The sequence below is a fragment of the Rana temporaria genome, chromosome 4 (genome assembly GCF_905171775.1).
Source record: "Rana temporaria chromosome 4, aRanTem1.1, whole genome shotgun sequence".
NCBI classification, from domain to species: domain Eukaryota; kingdom Metazoa; phylum Chordata; class Amphibia; order Anura; family Ranidae; genus Rana; species Rana temporaria.
The window spans coordinates 439,418,894-439,439,379 of NC_053492.1; the positions used below are offsets into that span (position 1 = coordinate 439,418,894).

General features: G+C 46.5%; 1 protein-coding gene across 1 annotated transcript in view; it reads right to left on the reverse strand.

Annotated features, from left to right (window-relative positions):
* The window catches only part of HHAT (hedgehog acyltransferase), a 375,962-nt gene extending 373,936 nt beyond the window's left edge, over nucleotides 1–2,026 (reverse strand). The window contains exon 1 of the mRNA XM_040351495.1: nucleotides 1,911–2,026. The gene's annotated coding sequence lies outside the window, so the exon portion shown is untranslated. The remainder of the gene's footprint in view (nucleotides 1–1,910) is intronic.
* Nucleotides 2,027–20,486: the final 18,460 nt, after the last annotated feature.

A 20,486-nucleotide genomic window follows, 5' to 3' on the forward strand; every position in this document is an offset into this window, starting at 1 on the left:
AGCATACTGCAGATGTCAGCAGTATGCTGGATCTAACTGCAGAAAGTTGATTTTTGGGTGAACCCCCGCTTTAACTCCCAAACTGCAATTGTCATTTTCACAGTAAACAATGCATTTTTATAGCATTTTTTGCTGTGAAAATGACAATGTTTCCAAAAATTTGTCAAAATTGTCCGAAGTGTCCACCATAATGTCACAGTCACGAAAAAAAAAAAAAAAAAAAAAAAAAAAAAAAAAAAAAAAAAAAAAAAAAATCGCTGATCGCCGCCATTAGTAGTAAAAAAAAAAAAAAAAAAATAATAAAAATGCAATAAAACTATCCCCTATTTTGTAAACGCTATAAATTTTGCGCAAACCAATCGATAAACGCTTATTGCGATTTTTTTTACCAAAAATAGGTAGAAGAATACGTATCGGACTAAACTGAGGTAAAAAATTGATTTTTTTATATATTTTTGGGAGATATTTATTATAGCAAAAAGTAAAAAATATTGAATTTTTTCAAAATTGTCTCTCTATTTTTGTTTATAGCGCAAAAAATAAAAACCGCAGAGGTGATCAAATACCACCAAAAGAAAGCTCTATTTGTGGGGAAAAAAGGACGTCAATTTTGTTTGGGAGCTACGTCGCACGACCGCGCAATTGTCAGTTAAAGCGACGCAGTGCCGAATTGCAAAAAGGGGCCTGGTCCTTTATCTGCATATTGGTCCGGGTCTTAAGTGGTTAATGGGGAGTAAAAAGTGAGCCAAGGTGCCATAAGTGACCCCACCATGAACTTTTCTGTCCCCCCAGGCTGCCTCAGGGGCACGAGGAGCACCACAGGCTTTTTGAATCCTGGGCTAGATGACGCTGGACGTCTGCTGGCTATTTAATGAGGCATGCGCTATCAGACTTCCTGCAGCAGCTTCTAATGCACACTATGAGAAGATCGCAGTGTGCAGTGACATCAGAGGAAGGAGAAGATCGCAGTGCGCAGTGACATCAGAGAACGGAGAAGATCGCAGTGCGCAGGGACATCAGAGAACGGAGAAGATCGCAGTGCGCAGGGACGTCAGAGGAAGGAGAAGATCGCAGTGCGCAGGGACATCAGAGAACGGAGAAGATCGCAGTGCGCAGGGACATCAGAGGAAGGAGAAGATCGCAGTGCGCAGTGACATCAGAGAACGGAGAAGATCGCAGTGCGCAGGGACGTCAGAGGAAGGAGAAGATCGCAGTGCGCAGGGACGTCAGAGGAAGGAGAAGATCGCAGTGCGCAGGGACATCAGAGAACGGAGAAGATCGCAGTGCGCAGGGACATCAGAGGAAGGAGAAGATCGCAGTGCGCAGTGACATCAGAGAACGGAGAAGATCGCAGTGCGCAGGGACATCAGAGGAAGGAGAAGATCGCAGTGACATCAGAAGAGGGAGAAGATCGCAGTGCGCAGGGACATCAAAGGATGGAGAAGATCGCAGTGCGCAGGGACATCAGAGGAAGGAGAAGATCGCAGTGACACCAGAAGAGGGAGAAGATCGCAGTGCGCAGGGACATCAAAGGATGGAGAAGATCGCAGTGCGCAGGGACATCAAAGGATGGAGAAGATCGCAGTGCGCAGGGACATCAAAGGATGGAGAAGATCGCAGTGCGCAGGGACATCAAAGGAAGCCATCCCAGTCCAGAATTGGTAGATCTGTATAAGAGAGAAAACTAGAAGCCAGGGGATGAGTACACCAGCCAGGCAATCAGCATTGTATGAAGGATGTAATATTGGTCATTATCACTCCAATCACAGCTCAGTATACAGACAATGACCACAGCGCCACCTGGCGTGTAGAAATAGAAGTGGCAGACAACGGACAGTCTCCAGTCCATGAACACGGGAGCGGAATCTCTTTCCCCGTTCCTCCTCACCTGACCCCCGCCCGCCTCTCACCTGAAGCAGCACCCGCACGCCTCACACCGGCCAACACATGCGCGCTACGCTCCCTGGCCAACAAACTAAGAGTCGGACCGCTGCGGACTTCCAGCGGGAGTGTACTGCGCATGCGCCCGGTGCTGGGCTGATTCTCTGCGCCTGCGTAAATCCGCTCGCGCGGTGTATAAAGTGTTCTGATTTCTGACGTCATGTGTGTGACTGGAAGCTCTGTCCTCCTCCACTGAGTGTCAGGAAGTACGTTCAGTCACTAATGATAATGATAAGTCCAATCAGAAAATGTATTCACTCCAGATACATTGGAAAAGCCTGATAGAGCAGCCTGATCATGTAGTCACGGTGTTGCTGTGCTGCATAATAAAGAGAAAGAACGTTTTTCAGTGCAGAACACAACACCGCCATGGTGCATAGAATTGTATTGCAATGACACAAGTGACGTTCCAATAAAGCAATGTGACAAACAAAACAATGGTACGATGTTCTGGGATTGGTGCTACGCTACGTGTCACAGCACACACCATTAGCCAATCCGCATAACTCCTGACCTCTGCACTCCACATTACCCCCTAACCTCTGCACTCTGTATTACGCATTACTCCTGACCTCTGCACTCCGCATTACCCCTGGACATGTGCTGTCTCTCATAGCCAGTCTGGGAGTCGGGACTTGTGTGATGGCGGCCTGACACCCCCATGTGTGGCACCCGGGGTGGACCGCCCCCTCTGCCTCAGCACCCGCCCAGGATCTGTGTGATGATCAGCTCTCCTCTCCTCTCTGATCCCCTGCACAACTGAGGCTGCACTGCTAGGCACAACCAATGGCGACTCTAGGGGGGCCCTGACCCCCCCAACATTATGCTGTGCCCCACCATGTGCCCCCCAAAAAAAACATTTTTTTTTTGCATTTTTGTATTTTGCTCAGGCCGCCGCTGGAATAATAGTCTCTCCTGAGAGGGAGAGCGTCCCCAGTCAGCTCTGCAGGGCATTCCTCCCCCCTCCCTCTGCTCGCTGACACTGCATAATGCGAGCGTTCACACAACCACAGCCGCCCTGCCCCTGACCGAGTGAGAGTCTGCCCGGACTTCCCCCCTGCGCGCGCTCATAGTAACTCGGTAACGCCGCCAATGTAATGGCAACGGCGTTGCCGATGGGGTAATAGTAGTCAGGTAGATTACTAGTTACCCCTTGAAGGCCAATCGCTACGTAACAGCGTTTATACACCGTTACTTACAACACTGGTGACTGCAAGCTGAGCCGAGTGTCAGTCTATGACACTCTTTTACAGCCCAGCGAGTCCCGCCCCCCCCCCCCCCCCCCCCACTCTCCTCACATACGAGCAGGGAGGAATACAGCTTCTCCTCCTCCTTTCAGTCCCGCCCACACTATCCCGGTGTGCTGTATCTGAAGAGAGGGGATGTGTGGGCGGGAAATATGAAAATCAGCAGCATGTGTGTGAATGATGCCTGAGATTCTAGCCTGGACCGTGGGTAAGTGTGTGCACTTCTGTCAATGGTGCTGCATACAGTGTAACATCAATTTGAGGTTTAAATTGGGTGGATGCATTATCTTTTTTCAGGCTTTGTAAAAATTATTTTTAGTCTTTATTTTCACCTGCTGGTTCTATCATTACCACATTTCATTGTCTAGGGCAGGCATGTCTAAAGTCCGGCCCGCGGGCAAATCGCGGCCCGCGTTCCAGTTTTGAACAGCCCGCCGGGTTATTTAGACATATATATCTTTTGTGGCCCCCGACATTCTCCCAGCGCCGGGGCCACAAAAGATGTATATGCCTTGGAACGGGACAGGGAGGAGGCAGGACGAGCGCCGCCGCCGTACACACACACAGGAGTATTTCCTCTGTAATAGGAAGTCCCGCGCTGCCATTGGACGACTGTTCTGTCCATCAAAGAAGGCGGGACTTTCTATCAAAGAGGCCGCTGTGTAAACAGGATATTCTCCTGTAATTAATTTTTGGCGCTTGTGAGTGCAAATATGGTGCTGTATTCCTGGCAAATATAGTGCTGCATTCCTGGCAAATCATGCTGCATTCCTGGCAAATTGTGCTGCATTCCTGACAATGGTGCTGCATTCCTGGCAAATCGTGCTGCATTCCTGGAAATGGTGAGTGCATTCCTGGCAATTGGTAGTGCATTCCTGGCAATGGCGGGTGCATTCCTGGCAATGGTGGGTGCATTCCTGGCAATGTGGGTGCATTCCTGGCAATGGCGGGTGCATTCCTGGCAATGGTGGGTGCATTCCTGGCAATGGTGAGTGCATTCCTGGCAATGGTGGGTGCATTTCTGCCAATGGGTGAATTCCTGGCAATGGTGGGTGCATTCCTGGCAATGGTGGGTGCATTCCTGGCAATGGTGGGTGCATTCCTGACAATGGCGGGTGCATTCCTAGAAATGGTGAGGCTACATTCATGGCAATGGTGGGTCTGCAGATGGGCACTTGTGAGGCTGCAGGTGGGCACTGACCCTTATTTTGCTTCACAGTTATGTATTACATTTAAAAAAAAATCCTGAAACTTCGCTCTTAAAGTGAAGGCGTGTGTTATACGCAAATAAATACGGTATATGCAAATAATACGCCAAAGCTCATCTCTTCACCACACACAGCCACAAAGGCAAGAGAATTATTGTTGGGCAGTGTATTAGTTGCTCGGAGGAACACACTTAGACCGAATTTTAATGGTTCAAAGAATGTCGGGCAAAATGGTCGGCCCTCACGCATGTTCACTTCATCAAATCTGGCCCTCTTTGAAAAAAGTTTGGACACCCCTGGTCTAGGGTGACAACACTTACTAACTGTACTGTGTCTTTGGGGGAACCAGCATTGTCACCCATGGCTGATTTCCTGATCTGGACTACAAACAGCACAATGGCTTAGTTGTTAGCAGCACTGGGGTCCTTGGTATGCTCTCCCTGTGCTTGTGTAGGTTTCCTCCCACACTCCAAAGACATGCTGGTAGGTTACCTGGCTACTGTCTAAATTAGCCCTAATGGGCCAGATTCTGGTAGAATCTGCGGCGGCATAGCGTAAGCCATTTACACTACGCCGACGCAAATTACTGGAGCAAGTGCCGTATTCTCCAAGCACTTGCTCCGTAATTTGCGGTGGCGTAGTGTAAATGGCCCGGCGTAAGGCCGCGTAATTCAAAGGGGGCGGCTTGTATTTAAATTAAGCGCGCCCCCGCGACGATCGAACTGCGCATGCGCCGGGCATAAAAATAGCCCAGTACGCATGCTCCAGCTCACGACGGAAAACGTTAATGACGCCGACGTGAGCGCCATTGACGTAAAGTCGTATTCGTGAACGACTTACGAAAACGACGTAAACAACGGAAAAAGACGACGCTGACCCGACGCCATACTTAACATGGCTTAGGATGGACCTTCGTAAACTTGCCCCTCATATAGCAGGGGCAAGTTTACGCTTACAGGAACATCGTAAATTCATTGCGTCGTCCGCGCGTACGTTCGGGAATCGCCGTAAATAGCTAATTTGCATAGACGACGGGGAAAACGACGAGGCGACACCTAGCGGCGGGAAAAAAATTAGCATCTAAGATCTGACAGCGTAAGAGCCTTACGCCTGTCAGATCTAAGGGATATCTATGCGTAACTGATTCTAAGAATCAGTCGCATAGATACGCCGGGCCAGATTAGGACTTACGACGGCGCAAATGGCGTTGCGCCGTCATAAGCCTTTTAAGAATCTGGCCCAATATGTTTATGTACGTGAGATGGGACATTAGATTGTAAACTCCTTGTGGGCAAGGACTGAGGTGAATGTACACCATGTAAAGTGTTGTGTACATCGTTGATTGTATATGAATACCTGTAAAAAAAGAAATATGATTGAATATGTTGCTTCATGCAAAAAGTTATGGTACTGGTACTACAACTACTTTTATGTATTTAAAAAGAGCCCACTAGAGGGCAGTACAGACTGCTATTTATTTGTTTCTGTGTTTTCTATATAAAGAAACAGCCCAGAACACATTACATTGACATGCTGGTTTATTTTTTATATACTAGTCATCTCCACTTTTATTTTATTTCTCCTAGTTAGTAAATATAACAAACATTAGATTGCTTACTACAGGCACAAGGACTCCATTGACTTCTGAAGCAGTTTTTATGGCTGAATTAGGATACCAAAACACCTGCTACCCACGTATATTTGTTCAGTTCACTAATAAAGGTATATGGACTCCATTTGTTACTGTTTATATTTAAAGCAGAGTTCCAGGCTTATGTTTATTAAGGCCCCTTTCACACTGGGGCAGGATGTGCGGTTGCAGTAAAGCGTCAATATTTTTTGCAGCGCTATACCGTCGAAATTTAAGGCGGAACTGCGTCAGTATTCGGCCGCTAGCGGTGCCGTATTAACCCCCGCTAGCGGCTGAAAAAGGGTTAATTACAGCCGGCAATGCAGCGGTTTCCTATTGTTTTTAATGGGAAGGGGCGGTATACACACTGACACTGCTCCTCTCACCGCTCCAAAGATGCTGCTTGCAGGAGTTATTTCCTCTCGCTAGCGCATCGCCTCAGTGTGAAAGCCCTCGGGCTTTACATTGAGAATGCTGGAGCAGGAATATTTCAGCCGTTACTTATGCGCTATTTTTAGCGCTAAAACATCTGAAATACGCCTCACTGTGAAAGGGGCCTTAACCACTTGTCCACCGTGCCTATTCTGGCACTTCTCTCCTTCGTGTAACTATCCAATTTTTTTGCTAGAAAATTAATCAGAACCCCCAAACATTATGGGGTAGATCCACAAAGAAATTACGCCGGCGTATCTACTGATACGCCGGCGTAATTTCAAAATTCCTGCGTCGTATCTTTCTTTTGAATCCTCAAAACAAGATACGACAGCATCTGGGTTAGATCCGACAGGCGTACGTCTTCGTACGCCGTCGGATCTAAGATGCAATTTTTCGGCGTCCGCTGGGTGGCGTTCCCGTCGTAATCCGCGTTGAGTATGCAAATTAGCTATTTCCGACGATCCACGAACGTACGACCGGCCGTCGCATTTTTTTACGTCGTTTCCGTTCGGCTTTTTCCGGCGTATAGTGAAAGCTGCTATCTGGTGGCGTACTCAATGTTAAGTATGGCCGTCGTTCCCGCGTATAATTTTGAAAATTTTCTGTCGTTTGCGTAAGTCGTCCGTGAATGGGGCTGGACGCCATTTGCGTTCACGTCGAAACCAATGACGTCCTTGCGACGTCATTTGGAGCAATGCACCCTGGGAGTTTTTACGGACGGCGCATGCGCAGTTCGTTCGGCGCGGGGATGCGCTTCATTTAAATGAAACACGCCCCCTACCCACCGGATTTGAATTCCGTGCCCTTACGCCGCCATAGATACGCTACGCCACCGTAACTTACGGCGCAAATTCGTTGAGGATTCAAAGAAAAGCAAAGTAAGTTACAGCGGCATAGCGTATCTTACATACGCTGTGTCCTGCGCCGATGTATGTGGATCTGCCCCTATATATTTTTAGCAGACACCTAGGGAATAAAATGGCGCTCATTGCAACTTTTTTTCTCGCACGGTATTAGCGCAATAATTTTTCAATTGCCTTTTTTGAATTTAAAAGTAACAAAACAGTAAAGTTAGCCCAATTATTTTGTATAATGTGAAAGATGATGTTACGCCGAGTAAATAGATATCTAACATGTCACGCCTTAAAATTGCGTGCACTCATGGCTAGAATCGTTGCGCACAATCGTTGAACGGCGTTTACATATGGGCGGGACTTACATGCGTGTTCACTTCTGAGCACGAGCCTAGGGGACAGGGACGTTTTAAAAAAAAAATAACACCCGGCTGTGACAGCTTTCGGCTTCACGGACAGAGACGCATTGCGCAGGCGCGAGTCACGCTGCACCATCAGAGTAGACAGGCGATCTTCTCGGATCTGCCACGTGTCCCAGGAGATCGCCTAGAGGGAGGGGCGGCCTAGGGCAAGAGGAGGAGTCGCCTAGGCAGCCAGTAGGCGGAAGGAGGAAGTGGAACAGGAAGTCCCATTCCTAACGAAGCCCCTACTCCCCCCCAAAAAATTACATACCAAATGTGGCATGTAAGGGGGTGAGAAGTGCTTAAAGAGGTAGTTCCACTTTTGAGTGGAACTCCACTTTAACAGTGGAAAATCAGCATACATGCAGATATTGTTTTTGCATTGATGACACCCGTTTCCTATAAACCGCCATTTCACAGATCACATTGCAGGTTTGGGCTGAGGAAATCATCTTGACTTGGGAATTCCTGTGATTTAACCCACTCTAATTGATTTATTAATAAAAAAAATAGCAGTTATTCAGCCAGTTAAAGTGCATGTATAATAATTTTGTCCATATGGAACAAACAAGAAAGTTGTTAGGCAATTTCCTGTGCTGGTTTTTCATTAATTTAAAACACAAATACTGCATTTAGCCACTAGATGTCATTAAATATTCTAAAAAAAATTGCTATGATACTTAGTGCCATCTAGGGGCCAAATGCTGTTTTTCCATTTTAAATCAATGAAAAACATTAGACCAGCACACAAGGTAGCCGAATAGGTTTTGGAGTTAAAATTGTATGTACAACCTAACAATGAACGTTTCTTATTTGCTTCCTTTTAGTCAATAAATATACCATTTTATTACGTCTGTTCAATAGGTGGAAAATAATCATTAATCCTGCCAAAAATTTGAAGAGCTGATAACTTACTCTGCCTGTGCTGCACTGTTATCAGCATTGCTTACAGCACTCTGTATGGAATACAGAACACCTCTTTTCTATGTTATGGAAGAGAGGATGGGGGAGTTGTTCTGCCGTTTAACACACTTTGGGAAATAATTATGAAATAAATTGTAGAGCAATTTGCCCAATGAAAGTGCATGACAATTCATTCTGTGTGAGAGAGGCAAAACATGATTGTTATTAGGCTTTACCCTGTGCTGGTCAAATGTATTTTATTGATTTCAAATGGAAAATACCACATTTGGCCACTAGATGACACTTAGGCCCCATACTCACGACCAAACATGTCTGCTGAAACTGGCCCGCAGGCCAGTTTCAGCAGACATGTTTGGTCGTGTGTGGGCGCGAGCGGGCCGAATTCCAGCAAACATTTGCCCGCCGGGCCTTTTCCCAGCAGACAAATATTCCTGGACTTGTTTTAAAACAGTCCGCTGGAATTCTGCCCGCTCGGACATGTACGGTCGTCAGTACAGACCTACCGTACATGTCCGAGCGTCCGCCATCCCTCGCATGCGTCGAATGACTTCGACGCATGCGTGGAAGCATTTTAAAGGCGGGCCGCCCACGTCGCCGCGTCATTGTCGCGGCGACACCGCGTCATCGACGCGGCGACACCGCGGACACGCCCCGCGTATTGTTTACGCGCGGACTTCTGTACGATGGTGTGTACAACCATCGTACAGAAGCCCTCTGGCAGACATGTATGGTGAAAACGGTCCGACGGACCGCTTTCACCATACATGTTTGTCCGTGTGTACGCGGCCTAAGTGTCATAGCTTTTCTTTTCTTTTTTTTTTACTGTTGTTTAACCACTTGCCGACCGCGCTATAGCAAAAATACTGCTACAGCGCGGTCGAGTTACTGTGACAGGACGTCCCTGGGACGTCCTCGTGCACTTCCGCGTTTGCGCGTCCCCTGGGGCGCGCTCGCGGAAGTGTCCGTGCTCGCCGGGTCTAGAAGACCCGGCGCATCACGGATCACGGTAAATTGCAGCGAATCGCGGCTGTTTACCACGTGATCGCTCCGTCAAATGACGGAGCGATCACTTGTAAACAAACCGGCGTCATTTGATGACGCCGGTTCCTCCCTCTCCTCTCTGTACCGTTCGGTACAGTGCGAGAGGAGAGGAGGGGGAGGGGGGGGGCGCGGGGTGTCAGCAGTGCTGTGGCTGGATCTGTGACAACTGCAGTCACAGATCCAGCCATCCCTCCCAGCTCAGCAATACTCTGCAATACCCCATACTCTGCAATACTCTGCATACTCTGCCATACCCCATACTCTGCCATACTCTGCCATACCCCATACTCTGCATACTCTGCCATACTCTGCATACTCTGCCATACCCCATACTCTGCCATACTCTGCCATACCCCATACTCTGCCATACTCTGCATACTCTGCCATACTCTGCATACTCTGCCATACCCCATACTCTGCCATACTCTGCATACTCTGCCATACCCCATACTCTGCCATACTCTGCATACTCTGCCATACCCCATACTCTGCCATACTCTGCATACTCTGCAATACCCCGATACTCTGCCATACCCCGATACTCTGCCATACCCCGATACTCTGCCATACCCCGATACTCTGCCATACTCTGCATACTCTGCCATACCCCGATACTCTGCCATACCCCGATACTCTGCCATACCCCGATACTCTGCCATACCCCGATACTCTGCAATACCCCATACTCTGCAATACCCCGATACTCTGCAATACCCCGATACTCTGCAATACCCTGCGCAATACTCTGCAATACCCTGCGTGATACTCTGCAATACCCAAATACTCTGCAATACCCCCAATACTCCGCAATACCCCCAATACTCCGCAATACCCCCATACTCTGCCATACCCCATACTCTGCCATACCCCGTTACTCTGTCATACCCCGATACTCTGCCATACCCCGATACTCTGCCATACCCCGATACTCTGCCATACCCCGATACTCTGCCATACCCCGATACTCTGCCATACCCCGATACTCTGCAATACCCCATACTCTGCAATACCCCGATACTCTGCAATACCCCGATACTCTGCAATACCCTGCGCAATACTCTGCAATACCCTGCGTGATACTCTGCAATACCCAAATACTCTGCAATACCCCCAATACTCCGCAATACCCCCAATACTCCGCAATACCCCAATACTCTGCAATACCCCAATACTCTGCAATACCCCAATACTCTGCAATACCCAAATACTCCGCAATACCCCAATACTCTGCAATACCCCCAATACCCCAATACTCTGCAATACCCAAATACTCCGCAATACCCCAATACTCCGCATATATAATGTTTTGGGGTTCTATGTAGTTTTCTAGCAAATAAATTGTGATTTTTCCATGTAGGAGAGAAATGTCAGAATTGGCCTGGGTGTTCCAGAACGCCTGATGGCGCTCCCTGCATGTTGGGCCTCTGTATGTGGCCACGCCGTGTAAAAGTTGCACACATGGGGTATCGCCATACTCGGGAGGAATAGCAGAATGTGTTTTGGGGTGTCATTCGTGGTATGCATATGCTGTGTGTGAGAAATAACCTGCGAATATGACAGAAACAAGTTTTTTTTTTTTTTTTTTTACAGAATTTTCGGTCGTTTTTCTTTTATGTCGGCCGCAGGAGCAGTGTACAAGGACAGCTGCAGGGGCTTCGATCTCGGGTAAGTAATTTATAATAAGCTAGTATGCTATGCATACTAGCTCATTATGCCTTTGTCTTTGTCATCTTAAAGATGGTGCAGATATAAGACCATACAAACAGAGGAATGTAGGCACACAGGGACGTGCTCATCAAAATGTACGGGCATGTCTACTGGTGCCATGGGGGGTATTTAAACCTGAGCTTTGCACAGGATCATTGCTGAATGGTCTTTCAGTCTTTTCTCCTGTGTTCCTGACCCTGAAACTTATACTGACCCGCCTTCTACCTAACCAGCTTTTGGATTACCCTTGTCTTCCTATGTTTGCTGCCTGTCTTCTTACGGACCTTAAACTGGACTTTTGCCCAATGACTGTGTACCTCACTGCCTGATGTTGCTGACCTCTTCTTAGCCCTGACTCTCTGATCCTGCCTATGATTTGGGACCTTCTTGCTCAGCCTTTACTGGACCCAGCTTGTGCCTTGATTCCATTCATAAATGGACTTGAAGTATCCATGGTGCACCACATACCTCCCAACCCACACGGATTCTGCGGCACTTTCCCGCAGTCCCGCGATAGTGGTAATTCTCCCGCACAGTAAGAGGAGCCAGTGGTGGCAGCATGGGAGGAGGAGGTAGGAGAGCTCCCCTCCCCTACCCAGGGCCATCTTAATATCCTCATGGGCCCCTGGGCAAAGTAATGCTCTGGGGCCCCTACAATGATGACAGTGCAGGTAAACAGACATCAAGTAGGTAGGAGGCAGCCTGCCTCCCCTGTGTATCTATCACTCTCAGTGCCATCATGGGGCCCCCAATTACTGGGCAGCGTAGGCTCAAGGACCAGCTGCTTTGGGGAAAGTGCAGGGGCCCCCATGCAGCTAGGGCCCCTGGGCAGTGCCCAGGTGTGCCCTCTCATTAAGATAGCCCTGCCACTACCAAGTGTGGTGTCGGCCAATCGGTGGCAATTTCCAATTTTTGCCGTACTATTGCGGGAGCAATAGTAGTTGGGAGGTATAGTGTACCACCAGCGGTACCCCTGCTCATCTGATACCAGTGACCCCAAGTTCCAGTCTTCACTATCTGCACCCTGGCACTTGTGTCCATCACTCCTGCAGATGCCTAAAATATGACTAAAATTAAAATGGCATTTTAATCAACAAGACTATGATTAACATTAAATCGAAGTTTGACCTACAAATTAACAGTGGCTACAGTCCTTCCTATAATACCTGGTACACACAATGGGATTATCGGACGAATGATCATCCATTTTTTTTTTTGCATGCTAGTCTCATATAGAACATGAAGAGGTTACTGAAGTTACCAAAATTCTTGTATGACAGAATAAAAATTCGGAAGTGATGTCATGTGTTGTATTTTATTTTGAACGACGTACGTTCTGGTAGCGTACGAGAAGAATTTTCTGTGCTTGTCCCATCAGATAATTTTGCATGAATTGTAGTGATAAGCTCTCGAAAAGCTGTGAACTAACGATCAGATTATCGTACGGTCGATTTGAAAGCAGTATTTTCCTACAATTTTATGATGGTGTGTACTGGCCTCTCTATCCAAAAGGGGGAAACAATGATGCCTTTAGGTTTACTGTACAATTACAGTACTTTATATGACCATTAGGTGGCAGAGTGCTCCTTTCAATCAGTCTGTGATGATGCGGTGTGCGATGTCTTGCTCAGTCTGTACACTATAAGGCCTCATGCACACTTGAGTTTAAAAAAACAGGCATTTGAGCTTTTATTTCTCTGCCTAAGACTGCATTTACACCTCAGTGTTTTGAATTGTAAGCAGATTTGCCACGATTCTGCCCACGATTTTAAAGTGCCAATGTGTGAATGTCAAATCGCAGAATGCACATTTGAGATGCCATTCATTTGAATGATACCTAAAATCGTGGTGCAGTTCTGCCGCGCGCTGCAATTCCGGCAACCCACATTGCGTGAAGCTTGTCGCCCCAAAAAAGTTCAGAAACCACTTTTGGCGACATGCTTCACGCAATGCAGGTTGCCGCCATTGCATCGCAATTTATGGCGGCAGAACCACACTGCATTTTTAGGTGGCATTCAAATGAATAGCATCTCAAATGTGCGTTTTGCGATTTGTCATTCAAACCCCTGCGCTTTTAAATCGCGGGCAGAATTACGGCAAATCTGCTCACGATTCAAAACACGGCCAGGTTTTCTGATGGGAAAACTGCGAGGAGAGCTTTTGGCTGAGAATCCCGGCCGTGTGTATGCTCCCTCGCAGGTTTTCCGACAGGAAAACTGCCAAACCCGCCGGAATTCCCGACTGACTTTTTCCTGTCAGAAAACCCGTGTGTAGCAGAAACCCGCCATTTTTGGCAGTTTTCCTGTGGGGAAAAACTCAGATGGAGCATAAACACGGCCGGGATTCCAGAGGAGAAGCTCTCATCTGAGTTTTCCCGACGGGAAAACCGATCGTCTGTACGGGGGAAAAGTAAAGGGCAGGTTCTCGGTTTTAGGTGTGAATGCAACCTAAAAGCTTGAAGAAGCTTGGGCATTATTGTGCTCTTTTGCATGTTTTTTTGGAGCTTTTTTGACCATAAATGTTTTTTTGTCACAAACCTTCCCCATAGCTAATTTTTCCTTTTTTTTTTTTTTGTGCATTTTTATGCTTTTTGTGCCTCTTTACACTTTTTCGTCAAAGGAGCTTATCACTCCAATTCATGCAAAATTATCTGATGGGACAAGCAAGGAAAATTCTTCTTGTACGCTACCAGATTGTACGATTTTTGTTTAATCCGTACAGATGTCGTTCAAAATAAAATACAACACATGACATCCCATCCAAATTTTTATTCTGTCGTACAAGAATTTTGGTAACTTCAGTAACCTCTTCATGTTCGATATGAGACTAGCATGCAAAAAAAAAACTGGATGATCATTCGTCCGATAATCCCATTGTGTGTACCAGGAAGGACTTTTGTTTGGGAGCCACGTCGCACGACCGCGCAATTGTCAGTTAAAGCGACGCAGTGCCGAATCACAAAAAGTGCTCTGGTCTTTGACCAGCAATATGGTCCGGGGCTTAAGTGGTTAAGCTTTTTTAAACTTTTTTTTAGCTTTTTGGGGCACTAGCTTAAAGTAGTTCAATAAAAATGTGCACAAGAGCACAGAAAAGCACAAGCTTCTTCAAGCTGAAATAAAAGCTCAAATGCCTTAAAGCGTTTTTTTTTAGTTGCAGTGTGTATGAGTCCTAACAGGTGTTTAAGATTTATTTATTTTTTCTGTCTCTAAACGCTCCTCCATGTTAGTCTGTAAGTGTCCACACAGACTATATGGATATATCCTGGATTTTTTTGACCGGGCGCTTATAGGCAGATAAAAACCCCATCAAAGTTGCATTCAAGAGGAATAATATTGAGTATAAAAAATGCTCAAAAGCACCTAAACGTGCATAAATGCGTTTATGTGTGTTCACACTAATACAGTCTAATGGGCAATATATAATAATTTCCTGGCCAATAGAATGCATTAACGCCAGACGCATGAACATGCATTAACACACGTGAACGCACATGCAAATGCGCAGCTCTTTTGCAGCATTTTTCTGTAGGAGAAAAGGTGTCATAGAGAATACAATATTCATGTGGCCTGAGTATTCATGTGGCCCGAGTATTCACATACCTCCCAACTGTCCCTGATTTCGAGGGACTGTCCCTGATTTGGAGCAATGTCCCTCTGTCTCTCATTCTCCTCATTTGTCCCTCATTTTGGTCTGATCGCTATAGATGTATATAAAATGCACTTTTTATCTATCAAAAAGTGTTTCCCAGTGCTAAACCTTTCATCTGATTTCTAAATTGCTGCATTTGTAAATTCCAAAAGCCAATATAAAGAAATAGTAGTGGTAAAAAAAGCACTTGTGGGTTTAACCAATCTTATTTTTTTGTACAATTCTCCTTTAAGGGGGCGTGGCAAGGGGTGTGTTCTATGCCTGCATACTTTTGCTGATAGGTGTCCCTCATTCCCATCTCAGAAAGTTGGGAGGTATGTATTCATGTGGCGTGAGTATTCATGTGGCGTGAGTATTCATGTGGCGTGAGTATTCATGTGGCGTGAGTATTCATGCGGCCTGAGTATTCATGCGGCCTGAGTATTCATGCGGCCTGAGTATTCATGCGGCCTGAGTATTCATGTGGCCTGAGTATTCATGTGGCCTGAGTATTCATGTGGCCTGAGTATTCATGTGGCCTGAGTATTCATGCGGCCTGAGCACTGGACTCCGGTCCAAAAGATAATCTGTAGATAAGCTGCAGTGAAGAAGCTCTTACAATCTCCAAACATAATTGCGATAATGCGATAATTCTTTTCGCTTTCCTGCCTCTGGGAGTGATGATAATATGTAAATTAGCAGCTCTCCGACTTCCGACCCCCTGAGAGGTTTAATGTCTGTGCCAACGTACCCATGTGCCAGAGTACCTGGCACCAGCTCAGCGAATACAACAGCGCGGGAAATTCTTCGGGGATTTTTGAAACTTGGCAACCTTTGAAGTTTAGAACCTTTTAGAATCATTTACCTGAAAGATTTACACATCTACAATTGTAGATACATTAAGAGAACACAACAAACTGTATTCACTAACGAGTCACAACGCGGCAAACCGGATGCGGAGTCAATCCTGCATCCCAGGAACAGTAGTGATATGTCCAGTCTTCCTGCAGGAGTCTGCAGCTCTCATCATTTGCATTGTATGAAACATACTTTTGTTGCGAAGAAAAGCATTGCAACCCTGGCACGGGTACAGCTTTGAGCGATTATGTCATTTTGTTTATAAAGGCAGTCAGGGGGCGGCTCAACTGCCTGTTTTTACCCCCCACCCAGCTACCTTTGTGAAGGAGCCCTAAAATCCGTGTTTTTCTGCCTGTGTGCATGAGGCCTTAGGTTCCCGTTCACATCTAGCAATTTGGGATCAGGGGCGTAATCGCTGCGATTCTGCCCGCGATTCCAAATTGCATTGCAATGCTAGCAAAACGCAGCGTGCATGTTCGGGTTCCATTCATTTTTAGAGGCAGTTTTGCCGCGATTGCTGCCTGATAAATTGTGCTGCGTTCATGGAAAAAAAAAATATTTTAGGCGACAAGCTTTACGTAATGCATTTTGCCGCGATTCGTTGCGTAACAAAACTGCACGTGCTGCATTTTGCCAGCATTGCAGTGCGATTTGGAATATCGGGCAGAATTGTGGCGATCCCCCCCCCCCCCCCCCCGATTCCAAAATGCTAGATGTAAACAGGGCCGAAAAGGATAAATTCACATTTCATTACATGTTACACCCATATTCAGGTTGTGGCATGTTACTGTAGCACTGACCCCCCGCACCCCCACCCGCCTTATCCCCCATTGTGACAGCGAGTGGGGGATCTCCCCTGCTCGCTGTCACAATTTAAAAAAAACGCGCAAGGTTCCACTCCCGCACCCCCGTTTTAATGGTTAATATTTATTTGTAATATAATTATTTGCTAATGTTTATTTACGTTATTTGTCAATAATATGTTTGTATATCTTTGCCGTATATGTACACATTTCAGCTCCAATCTAAGGCCCTGATGAAGCGGGACCCCCTGCGAAAGGCGTAGGCCAGTATTCTTGATTCTTCAGCCAGGACCAGCACAACTTGGATAGACTGAGGCTTTGTCCACACGATAGGTTAAACAGAGGACAACGGTCTGATGGACCGTTTTCATCGGTCAAAACCGATCGTGTGTGGGCCCCATAGGTTATTTAACCATTGGTTAAAAAAAAGCCAACTTGTTTTAAATTTAACCGATGGATTCCTAACCGATAGGTCAAAAACGATCGTTAGTAGGCACAACCATCGGTTAAAAATCCACGCATGCTCAGAATCAAGTCGACGCATGCTTGGAAGCATTGAACTTCGTTTTTTTCAGCACGTCGTTGTGTTTTACGTCACCGCGTTCTGACACGATAATTTTTTTAACTGATGGTGTGTAGGCGCGACGGACCATCAGTCAGCTTCATCGGTTAACCTATGAAAACGGTCCATCAGACCGTTCTCATCGGATGGACTGATCGTGTGTACGCGGCATTACAGTAGCTGTGGTTTTAACCAGTTGTAGTCAACTTTTTTAAAGCTAACCACTTGTGTATGGAAATTAAAGATTTGTTTATTTTTTAAGCCTATTTGTTATGTGTATTTATTAGACCCTGCAAGGTACAAGTAAAGTCCCACTCCATTTTTGTTCTCATTTAGTAATCATTTCACCCACTGACACCTACAATGGGGCATAATTCCTGTCACAGACACCAACAATGGGGTATAATTTCTGTCACTGCCACCAACAATGGGGTATAATTTCTGTCACTGCCACCGACAATGGGGTATAATTTCTGTCACTGCCACCAACGATGGGGTATAATTCCTCTCACTGCCACCAACGATGGGGTATAATTCTTCTCACTGACACCAACAATGGGGTATAATTCCTCTCACTGACACAAATGATGGGGCACTATTCTTCCCACTGCCACCAATGATGGGGCACTATTCCACCCACTGACACCAATGATGGGGCACCATTTTTCCCACTGACACCAATGATGGTCAAACAATTCCCTTTCAAAAATGGGGCATAATTCCTGTCAAAGACACCAACAATGGGGCAAAAAATCCTGTCACTGAGACCATCAAAAGGGCACAATTTCTCCCACTGACACCAACAATAGGGCACTTTTCCTCCCACTGACACCAATGATGGTCACACAATTCTTTCCATTGACACCAACCATGGGGCATAATTCCTTCCATTGATGCCAACGATGGGGCAGAATTCTTTCTATTGACATCAACGATGAGACACTAGTCCTCCCACTGACACCAAAGATAGGGCATTTTCTACTCCCACTGGCCACAGTCGGCCCCCCTAAAGTCTGAAGGACAGAAAACTGGCCCTTCGTTTAGAAAGTTTGGAGACCACAGGATCTCTACCATCGACACATTGAGGAGTTCCTCTGTGGGCCTGGCAGTTTTTATGTTTACGGCATCCCCATCACAGACCGCAGTAAGAACAGGATTATTCATTATGGCCGTCCATGGACATTGAGACTCTTGCCGCGTACACACGATCAGTCCATCCGATGAGAACAGTCTGATGGACCATTTTCATCGGTTAACCGATGAAGCTGACTGATGGTCCGTCGCGCCTACACACCATTGGTTAAAAAAACGATCGTGTCAGAACGCGGTGGCGTAAAACACAACGACGTGCTGAAAAAAACGAAGTTCAATGCTTCCAAGCATGCGTCGACTTGATTCTGAGCATGCGTGGATTTTTAACCGATGGTCGTGCGTACTAACGATCGTTTTTTTCCCATCGGTTAGGAATCCATCGGTTACATTTAAAACAAGATTGCTTTTTTTTAACCGATGGTTAAATAACCGATGGCGCCCACACACGATCGGTTTTGACCGATGAAAACAGTCCATCAGACCATTCTCATCGGTTTAACCGATCGTGTGTACGCGGCATCTCTCCGGCAATGAAGACTGAATATTATCTGTACATTGTAGTGAGGGGGATGGCTAAGCTAATTAGTGGCATAATGAGAACAAGCTTGCGTAGTGTTATCACCGGGGAATTAGCACTTTCCAGGTGATAATATAGTGTGATCACACAGCGACAGATGAGCACAATCACTTGGCATGTCACTCTTACCTTTGTTACTTGGCAGGAATCTGTCTGTGAATTCTTCATATATTGAGCGCCTATTCTATAGTAACATTCTGCACCCTGGGGGATTGGAGGAGGCCGGATATAGATCTAGGACACTAATGCCTCGTTCACACAAACACATTGGGGTAGATTCAGGTAGCAATTACGCCTGCGTATCCATAGATACGCAGCGTAATTGCTAATTTGCGCCGGCGTATCGACTTTTCTGTATTCAGAAAGCTCGATACGCCGACTGTAGCCTAAGATATGACTGGCATAAGGCTCTTATGCCGTCGTATCGTAGGCTGAATTCTTACGCTGGCCGCTAGGTGGCGTTCCCGTAGTGGTCAGCGTAGAGTATGCAAATTGCATACTCACGCCGATTCACAACCGTACGCGCGCCCGGCCTTCGCATTTTACGTTGTTTGCGTTCGTCGGTTTCTGCGTAAGGCTGTTCCTGCTATTAGCAGGAGCAGCCAATGCTAAGTATACCCGTCGTTCCCGCGTCGCGATTTTTGAAAATTACGTTGTTTGCGTAAGTGAAGCGTGAATGGCACTGGACGCCATTTACGTTCACGTTGAAGCAAATGACGTCCTTGCGACGTCATTTACCGCAATGCACGTCGGGAAAGTTTCCCGACGGAGCATGCGCACTACGTTCGGCGCGGGAACGCGCCTAATTTAAATGATCCACGCCCCCTACGTGATCATTTAAATTACGCGCGCTTACGCCGGCCAGTTTTACGGAGCGCACGTGCAAATTACGGAGCTACTGCTTCGTGAATGAAGCGTAGCGCAAGTAATTTACGGAGGCGTAGCGTTAAAACGGTACGCTGCGCCTCCGTAAGAGTGCGCAGCCCTACCTGAATCTACCCCATTGTAAGAGCGCGCACCTTCCCGTGTAAATTACCGCAACGGGCAGCGCCACATGCTATTTGTGATGGTGTGATGCAGTGGCAGTAATTCTGAATGGCACCCCAATGTACCTTGCCGACAAAGATGTCCTGCACTGCGAGGGGACATACTATCAGAGGAATTCAATAGAGCCCTAATGGTACTTTTCTGGATGGTCGTTCCTTAACTACTTGTCTACTGGGCACTTTTACCTCCTTCCTGCCCAGGCCAATTTTCAGTACTGTCGCACTTTGAATGACAATTGCGTGGTCATGCGAGCTTTATTTAATCACCACTGTTTTTTTTTGCTAAACAAAAAAAGACCAACAATTTTGAGAGTTTCAGTTTGCAAACAGGTCATTTTTCTCTTTCACTGATGAGCGCTAATTAGGCTGCACTGATGGACACTGATAGGCTGCTCTATTAGACATCCTCAAGGATTAACCATTCTAGTGTCCAAGTGGGGGGGGGGGGGAGCTTAATTGGGTCATATTTTTAAACATATCTTGTGTTACATGTTGTTTATGTGACAATTTCAACCTTTACAATAAAGACTTTG